Source organism: Triticum urartu, chromosome 5, assembly GCF_003073215.2.
Source record: "Triticum urartu cultivar G1812 chromosome 5, Tu2.1, whole genome shotgun sequence".
NCBI lineage: Eukaryota > Viridiplantae > Streptophyta > Magnoliopsida > Poales > Poaceae > Triticum > Triticum urartu.
Window position 1 is genome coordinate 26,982,927 of NC_053026.1, and position 10,117 is coordinate 26,993,043.

The window sequence follows — 10,117 nt, forward strand, 5'->3', positions numbered from 1 at the left end:
CATGACTAGAGCTTGTGCTCGGGCTGACCAGTTTTGGGCCCGAGACGGGTTGGGGCTCCGCTCCGAGTAGACGATGGTGGGCTCAGTCTGGGGGGTGCCTGCAGGAGTCATGATGCTTCTCCTTGTGGGTACGACAGGTGTTGGCGGTGGTCGGGTCATCGTGTGTTCGTCGGGCAGATCAGAGTTGGAGATCGCGGAGATGGCGTCATGTGCACATGTTCGCCGCGGCCGGAGTTGTGCCTCCCCCAGTGCATCGGGGCTGGCTGGAGGCAGAGGTGTTGACGCCCCTACCGTGGTGGTGTTGATCCAGACCTAGTGGCTGATGTCGGGCTAGGGGTGAAAGGAGACCCCTTTTACCCCTCCTACCGTGGTGGGTACACCGTGATGTGGACGACTGTTGATGGCTTGGACATGGATGCCGGGGTGGCGGTCCACGTGGTTGGCTCTCTGGCGGGCAACCGCGTGGCGGTGGTGACTCCCTGTGTTGGTCGTGTGGGCGACAGGACAGGTGAGGCGGGTGGCTCGGGCGCCATCTCTGTCTTCTCAGTGGTGGCGCTCCGATCTGGATCTGGGGATCTGACCTCACTGTGCTAGTCCTAGACACCTCGTGGTGACATGGGTGAGTTGCTGAGCGAAAGCTCTGCGCCTCGGTGCCGATGACAGCGACGCTTGCGGGCGCCGCTATCTTCGTGAAGACGTTGTCGTGGTTCTTCTGTCCGTGTCAGGGCTTCGGATGAAAACTCTGTTCGTTGTGGTCCTTGTGGACGCAGCAGTGGCGACGCTTGGCGCCGTGTTCCCTCGCGAGGGCGTTGTCATCGAGCTTAGGTGTGCTAGGGTGTAGTGTGGTGTTGTGTTCAGTTCTTCCTGTAGTTTCTTTTGGTTTCGTTGCCGGTTGTCTTAGGATCGGCTTTGTAAGAGGGTCACCTCACCACTTTGTATCATTCGACCGTGTATCTGTTTGGTTATGGCTTTATTTATAAAGCGGGGCGAAAACCTGTTTCGAGACTTTAGCTCCAACAAGTATTTTTGGAAGGAGGGAGTATCATGTAACACAATCAGCAGCATCCAGAAAGATAAATGATAAATGTCACTATCGGAATGCTTGTGTACTCTTACATTTATGAAATAATTAAGATAATTTGAATGGGAGTGTACTCATATCCAGAAAATATTTTTATCATGTTCAGAATTGCATCAAGCTAGATAAATGAATTTGTAAGTGGGGTTTCGTAGATATTTTCAACGACAATGATTTGGAGTTTGATGGTGTGTCCAGTGTGCTGCCCCAGCTAGATTCTTTCAACGGCAATGTCTTCGTCTCTGGTAAGCTGCTTTGGAGGTCCGAAAACCTACATATAAGTGATTGAGTTCGGGCGAAGAGATGATATGTCATTTTGTGATTGGTGTCGAAAGCAGATGACACATTTTGGTGTCAAGCTTAGGAGATTTTTCGGTGTTGATTGTAATTATTTTCTAGTTTTGCTAAAAAATAGGCGTCTAATTTTCAATTCATGACAGGTCGAATTCTAAGTCGTTAGATCTCGTTGCTAATCTTGGTGCCCCCTCCCCCTGTTGGTTGTAGGTTGTGGACGGCTTATTGGTTATGTGGGTTCTGGTCGCGGTCTTTTCTTTTTATCATGTTCTGGAACCCGACTGTTCACGGATGTTCATCAATTTTTTTTTCTACTAGGTGGATGGCCCTGCGTCAGTTTGCGCAAGGGAGGCGAATAAGAGCATCTCCAGCCGTTTCCCCCCCCCCCCCCCAAGGGGCTTGAAATAGCGCCGGCTGGGGGCGCGCCGACGAAAAAATCGGCGTGGGGGCATTCGGGTTCCCAGCCGCCACCCCCAAGGTCGCCCTCAGGCGCTGATTTTGGCCCACTTTTGGCGCAAATTGGTCCACTATTGGCGCAAATTGACCAATTTCGGGCCATATCCGGCGTGTTTCGACACAAATTCAACAGAAGCTATTTTTTACCACATAGTTCATCACAGAAAATCGATACAAAATTAAATAGTTCAACAAATCAATACAATTCATATAGTTCAACAAATAAAAATCATATTTCATCACACGTCGAGCTAGGCGTTGCTCTTGAGCCTCCATAGGTGCTCCACCATATCCTGCTACAGTTGTTGATGCACCAGTGGGTCTCGGATCTCCTGACGCATATTGAGGAAGGCAGGCCAGGTTGCCGGTAGCTGGTGATCAACTTGGGCAAGAGGACCCTGCCTATAATATGGTTCAGTGTCAAACACTAGCTCTTCCTGCTCGCTCTCAATGATCATGTTGTGCAAGATGACACAGCAAGTCATGACCTCCCACATTTGATCTTTCGACCAGGTCTGAGCGGGGTACCGGACAAGAGCAACTCGAGATTGGAGCACACCAAATGCCCGCTCGACATCCTTCCTGCAAGCCTCCTGACACTTGGCAAAGTGGGTGTTCTTGCCTCCTGGAACAGGGCTCAAGATAGTCTTCACAAATGTGGACCATTTCGGATAGATGTCATCTGCTAGGTAGTATCCCTTGTTGCAGTACCGCCCATTGACCTCGAAGTTCACCGGAGGAGCATGACTTTCAACAAGCTTGGCAAAGATAGGGGAGCACTGCAGTACGTTGATGTCACTGTGAGTTTCTGGCATATCAAAGAAGGAGTGTCAAATCCAGAGGTCGTGTGTGGCCACTGCCTCAAATACCACACTACAACCGTCTTTGGCGCCTTTGTACATCCCCTATCAAGCAAATGGACAGTTTTTCCATTTCCAATGCATGCAGTCGATGCTTCCAAGCATCCCAGGAAATCCTCTTGCTGCATTTTGTTCTAGGATCCGATCAGTGTCTTCAGCATTGGGTGATCGCAAGTATTGAGGTCCAAACACTGCCATCACTACCCTGCAGAACTTGTACAAACACTCAATGGCCGTGGACTCGGCCATGCGTCCATTGTCTTCCAGTGAATCACCGGGAGCTCCGTACGCAAGCATCCTCATAGTTGTCTTGCACTTCTGGAGTGAGATGAATCCAAGTGTGCCGGTGCAATCCTTCTTGTATTTGAAGTAGCTGTCGAACTCACGGATGGAATTCACAATTCTAAGGATGAGCTTTTGGCTCATCCGATAACGGCGCCGAAATCCATTCTCGCCGTGCAGTGGAGCGTTGGCGAAGTAGTCGGAGTAGAGCAAGCAATAGCCTTCCAGTCAATGCCTCTGCTTTGCCTTCAGCCGGCCCGGCGCCGAGCCACCTCGCCGCGGCTTTGCTTTGCTCGCGAACAGGCCGGCCAGAGCGGTGAGGACCATGAGATGCTCTTTGTCCTGGGCGTCGGCATCGGCATCGGCTACATCCTCCAGCAGCGCCGCGAACGCCTCCTCGTCGGCCGAGTCCATCGCCGAGTTGAGGAGACAAAACACTGAACACCTTGCGGGCGTGGTACACGCGCAGCCGCCGGTATTCCCGCCCTGCATGGCCAGAGCGCCGGAAACCTCGCCCAGGAGTGGGGTGGAGGCTGCCATGGCGGAACCCTCTCTTTTCCGGCGAGGGAATGACCTATCTAGCGGCGGAGGGTGGGTAGGTGGCGCCGGGATCGGCACGGCGGCGGAAGGGCGTGCACGCAGGGGGGTGCGAATCTGGAAGTGGAAAATGCTTTTCCGCCTGACAGTGGTGGCCCAGGCGTGGTTTTTCCTTCCGCCGGAGCCCCCAAGCGCCCCCCAATGCGCTGGGTTCGGCCTGGGATCGCCGGGCCAAGAAATGGGCTGGGCTGGTGGATTTCGGCGTTCTGGGAGTGCGACTGGGATTTTTTTCGGCGCTGGCGCGAAGAAACTCGCCCTGGGGCCTGTTGGGGGCACGAGTGAAGATGCTCTAAGGGAGGGAGGGGGCCCCACAGCCATGAAAATCAGGAGGAGAGGAGAGAATTAGAACCTAGTAGTAGTCACAACAAGTGAGTCTCCTCCTAAATTAATCATCAATGGAGCTGGTGCTCTTCTACTTATGCTAAACAGGAGCACCAAATATGTGTCTAAATATGCATGTCCATGCGGCATCGAGATCAAAATGGTTCTGCTATTATTCCTATATAAAGTTATAAACGGAAACATTGAGAAAACACAAACATGAACAATAACTGATCTCAATTTAGAAATGAACTTCTAAATTTATACGGATTGTTAGAGGGCGAGCCAAAAATGGGGGTACATGCAACGAAAGAGGAAGAAGACTATGGTACCTGACGAGAAATGTTCCTGTCGCTGGATTCAAGTGGAGCCTTGTACTATGATTTTACAGGTAGTAAGAAAAGAAAAGAAAAAAAAGCACTTGTGACGAACGGCTGGAGGTCTGAGACGACGAAGAAGGGAGAAAGAAAAATATCCTGCACATCATACCATAATCTATGGGCAATGGGAGGATATAGTAACGCATCAAGAAATGGTAGGACGTAGTATGATGGCGGAAATTGTTTCTCCATGGAGAGACGTTAACCTTTATGGATTTATCTATATGATATTGATGGTGGATGCGAAAGCCCACAACAAACAGTGGATGATGAAGAAATCAACTTCCTAGACGTATGAACTGATGAACATACCTGGGCGAACCTAGATCTGGATACAGACAAAAGGTGCAGAATCGGAAGGTACTACCGCGACAGCTCGTGCCGCCGGCGCTAAAACGAACGACCGCATCTTCGCACATCGTGGGTACTGGGAAAAAATAATTGATGGCCAGGTACTGAGAAAGATGGGCAAAGAGAAAAAAAATCTAGCGATTGGAGGAAGATCGGGATGGACGGAGGACGCACACGGAACGGTGGAAGAATAATCACGTTGTTGGGCCTATATGGGCCTCTGACCAGCGATCAGCCCGACGAACGAGGGGGTTCCTAGCTCGGCCTGCGGAGCAGCAGCCCGAATACGTGCGCTAGTTGACCTTTCGGTGCTGGGTGAGATGACCGAACGATCTGGGTCGTTCCAGTGCCTGATCCGACGGTTGATGACGTCAAAACGTTGTGGTGGCTCTTAGGTAGCTAAGTCTTACTGTTTAGTAATTCTTGGGAGGAAGGCGAGCTGCCGACCATGGAGCGAGGGAGGGGTTGGAAAGGAGGCCAGCGTGCGCTACGCCATGGGGCGCGTCACGGCTGGCCGTCACTGCAAAGACAGGTACAACGAGCTTATGTCTCTTCCCCAATGGTCAGCACATTGTGTTCTCCGTCGTCGGAGTTTTGCGTCGCCGCACCAGACTGCAGCCACCTCTCCGCGCGTCTCTGTCTTTCTCCCTCCTCCTAACCAAATCCCATTCCATAGGAATAGGTTTTGCGAGGCAGTGCATCCACGTAGTTCGCTCAATCGAATCCCCTGAACTTGGCACATGTGATTTTTGTTCATTTTTGTATCAATTTTTGGCGTTCTTTTACAATGAGCGAGCTTCTGATTAGTCATGGGAAAGTAGGTTTGTGAGGATCGAGGCTTGAATATTTTTGCTGGCTTCTGGTAAGCGCTTTCGATTCAGCAATGTATATCTTCTGTGTCCATTGCGGCAGCAGGTGCTTGTGTTTGTGCTAGCATGGGGGCACGCCCTATCTTCTGTCAGTTATCAGTATTATGTGAAAAAAATTCTTAACATTCATTTTCAGTATCCATCAAATTAGTTATTAAGAGCAGAGCTACAGTGAGCAGTTAGTTTTGTACTTCCCCTTCATAAATATATAAGTCTTTTTAGAGTTTTCACTACGGACTACATACGAAGTTAAACGATTGAATCTATGCTCTAAAATATGTCTATATACATTCATATGTAGTCTGCATTGAGATCTTTAAAAATACTTATATTAGGAACGGAGGAAGTACATCCATGAGATGGAGCATTTTTTACCTAAAGTGTCGTTCTAAGCCCGAGCTCATATGAGCTCGGGTGAACAGTAAAATAAAAAAGGAAAAATATTCCAAAACATTTTGATCTTTTTGTGTGAAGCATTGACAAAAGTTTTGTTGGCTTGCAAAATTTCATCACCATACGACATTGACAGAAATCGTAGCAAAAAAAAACATAATCAATGCTCCAAAATGCGTTCGAAAATAACATTTTGGAGCATCAATTTTGTTTTTTGCCACGATTTCCACGGATATCATATGGTGATGAAATTTTGCAAGCGAACTTACTGTTCACCCAAGCTCATATGAGCATGGAATTAGAACAACCGCGTCCTATTTTTTACTTCTTACTGCCAGTCATCAGCTTGTTTTACATTTGCTGCAGCAGTATTGTTTTCCCCTCTATTAAGAGCTTCTATAGCCGGACACCTCATACGCTCGGGCGGGCCGCCCGGTCACTGTCCGACCATGATTTTTTGACCCAGACGGTCCCTTCAAACGACCATCAAACGTCCGGCCTGACCGGCACCCCTCATATCCAGCCCAAATATGGGGCGGATATGGGCGCGCCCGGGCACGTCTGGACACGCCCGACACGTCGGACCGGCCCGCGCTGGCCCACCTGACCCCATATAAAATCCTCCATCCGCTCGCCTCCTAGCCACGACCCCGACGCAACGATGGAGATCAAGGTGTTGAGCTGGTGAAGATGGAGATCATAACGATGCTTTGGATATGGAGATCAAAAGCACAAGATGATGATGACCATATCATGTCACATATTTTGATTGCATGTGATGTTTATCCTTTATGCATCTTATTTTGCTTAGAACAACGGTAGCATTATAAGATGATCCCTTCACTTGATTTCAAGATAAAAGTGTTCTCCCCGAATATGCACCGTTGCTAAAGTTCGTCATTTCGAAGCACCTCGTGATGATCGGATGTGATAGACTCTACATTCACATACAATGGATGTAAGCCAGTTTTATACAAGCAGAATACTTGGGTTAAACTTGATGAACCTAGCATGTACAGACATGGTCTCAGAACAGTGAAGACCGAAAGGTCGAACGTGGGTCATATAGTAGATATGATCAACATAGAGATGTTCACCATTGAAAACTACCCCATCTCACGTGATGGTCGGACATGGGTTAGTTGATTTGGATCATGTATCACTTAGATAACTTGAGGGATGTTAATTTAAGTGGGAGTTCATTAGTAATTTGATTAATTGAACTTAATTTATCATGAATTTAGTCTTAATAGTTTTTGCATATCTATGTTGTAGATCAATGGCCCGTGCTACCATTCCCTTGAATTTTAATGCGTTCCTAGAGAAAGCTAAGTTGAAAGATGATGGTAGCAACTACACGGACTAGGTCCGTAACTTGAGGATTATCCTCATTGATGTACAGAAGAATTATGTTCTTGATGCACCTTAGGTGACAGACTTGCTACAGGAGCTACTGCAGATGTTATGAACGTCTGGTAGGCTCGATCTGATGACTACTCAATAGTTCAGTGTGCCATGCTTTACGTCTTAGAGCTGGGACTTCAACGACGTTTTGAACGCCACGGAGCATATGATATCCAAGAGCTAAAGTTGATATTTCAAGCTAATGCCCGGGTTGAGAGATATGAAGTCTCCAACAAGTTTTATAGCTGCAAGATGGAGGAGAGCATTTATGTCAGTGAACACATACTCAAAATGTCTGGGTATCATAACCACTTAACTGAGTTGAGAATTAATCTTCCAGTTGAGAGTGTTATTGTCAGGTTCTTCAGTCACTGCCACCAAGCTACGAAGGCTTTGTGATGAACTATAATATGCAAGGGATGACGAAAACGATTTCTGAGCTCTTCGCGATGCTGAAATCGGCGGAGGTAGAAATCAAGAAGGAGCATCAAGTGTTGATGGTTAACAAGACCACTAGTTTCAAGAAAAGGGGCAAGAGAAAGAAAGAGAACTTTAAGAACAATGGCAAGCAAGTTGCCACTCCCGTGAAGAAGCCCAAAGCGGGACCCAAACCTGAAACTGAGTGCTTCTACTGCAAAAAAAATGATCACTAGAAGCAAAACTGCCCCAAATACTTGGCGGATAAGAAGGATGGCAAAGTGAACAAAGGTATATTTGATATACATGTTATTGATGTGTTCCTTACTAATGCTCGTACTAGCGTCTGGGTATTTGATACTGGTTCGGTTGCACATATTTGTAACTTGAAACAGGAGTTGCGGAATAAACGAAGATTGGCTAAGGACGAGGTGACGATGCGCGTTGGGAATGGTTCCAAGGTCGATGTGATCGCCGTCGGCATGCTACCTCTACATCTACCTTCGGGATTAGTTTTGGACCTTAATAATTGTTACTTGGTGCCAGCGCTGTGCATGAACATTATATATGGATCTTGTTTAATGTGAGACGGTTATTCATTAAAGTCAGAGAATAATGGTTGTTCTATTTATATGAGTAACATCTTTTATGGTCATGCACCTTTGATGAATGGTCTATTCTTGTTGAATCTCGATCGTAGTGATACACATATTTATAATATTGATGCCAAAAGATGCAAAGTTGATAATGATAGTGCAACATACTTGTGGCACTGCCGTTTAGGTCATATTGGTATAAAGCGCATGAAGAAACTCCATGCGGATGAGACTTTTGGAATCACTTGATTATGAATCATTTGATACTTGCGAACCATGCATCATGGGTAAGATGACTAAAACTCCGTTCTCCGGAAAAATTGAGCGAGATAATGACTTATTGGAAATAATACATACCGATGTATGCGGTCCAATGAGTGTTGAGGCACACGGCGGATATCGTTATTTTCTGACCGTCACAAATGATTTGAGTAGGTAGGGATATATCTATTTGATGCTGAAACATTTGAAAAGTTTAAAGAATTACAGAGTGAACTGGAGAATCATCGTAACAAGGAAATAATATTGAAGAGAGAAAATAGAAGAATATGTAGATCATTGGTTTGATGTTTCAACTATAAATTGGTTTCAATTGAATGATGTTGCTTGAGTGAAACGCATGCCACTTCTTCTCACACCAATAGGCTAGCTGATAACTATTTAATCAATGCACAATATTTTAGTATCATATTTTGAATGAATTCAATATTTGCGTGATTGTCCAGTATTCCAAATCAGTTACACTCTCACATGGACCATTGAAAACTATCTCTTGGATAATCAATTATGATATCCTTATTCTTAGCTTTTCATCCAGTTTCTACCTTCTAGACTAGATATGTGTTAGTGCATTGTCGTGCCATTACCATTTTTTATTTTAGTTTGGGTTTCTGCTTTGTGATCCTTGCTTACCGTGTTTGATCACATTTGTGAATTCTATTGTCACCAACTCCTTTTGGAATACTCTAACCAGAGTTTATAGTGGTGTTGTTGTTGTTCCCTGCAAAAAAAAACCAATTTATGTTGTCCAGGGAAACTGGGCTCATGAAACCACAATGAGGAGGAAAGGAAAGATAAGAGCCTAGGTTTTATGTTGGGATGGTGGCATCTATGTTCATAGCTAGAGATCTGCATGGAAAATTTCTTGTGCCACATGCCATGTCACTTAGTGATGCAAGTGGGGTGGGCTTGTGGATAATAGCACAGTATAGATATATGTTAATTTTATAGTAGTGATGCGCTAATTGATAGTTTCATGGGATGAAGCGGGATGCTGCTTGCATAGTCAAGACCTTGCGTTGAAAGATATCACTAAAAGCACAATTATTACTGTAAAGAAATACTATCTTGCGCAAATATTTCCATGACATGCTTATAGAATAATATGGAAATGTGTTCACCTAGGAGATGATGGGTACAATTTTATAACCAAATAATGCAAGACTTTAGCTTACTCCATGGCAACGCCTTATAATCATTACTAGATCAGTAACGCGCCTTGGCGCGAGGGTGCCTCTCCCGACGTTGTGGTTATGCAAATAATGTTCAAGTTAGTAGTAATCCAGGTTTAACATACTTACTCAAACAAGATATAACAAAATAAAAGTAAGAAGAAACATTCACATTTGATAGAAGCAAGACATTATGGAGTTCAACATCACCATGAGATTATCACAAGGCAGCATCGAGTTTAGTGATATTTATGTACACATCATCATTGAAGATCAAGAAATCTTATAATTTCATTAGAAATGCTAAGACATTTTTTATCCATATGGTACATGCAGTTAGAGCTATAAATAAAAACACAGGTCCATGC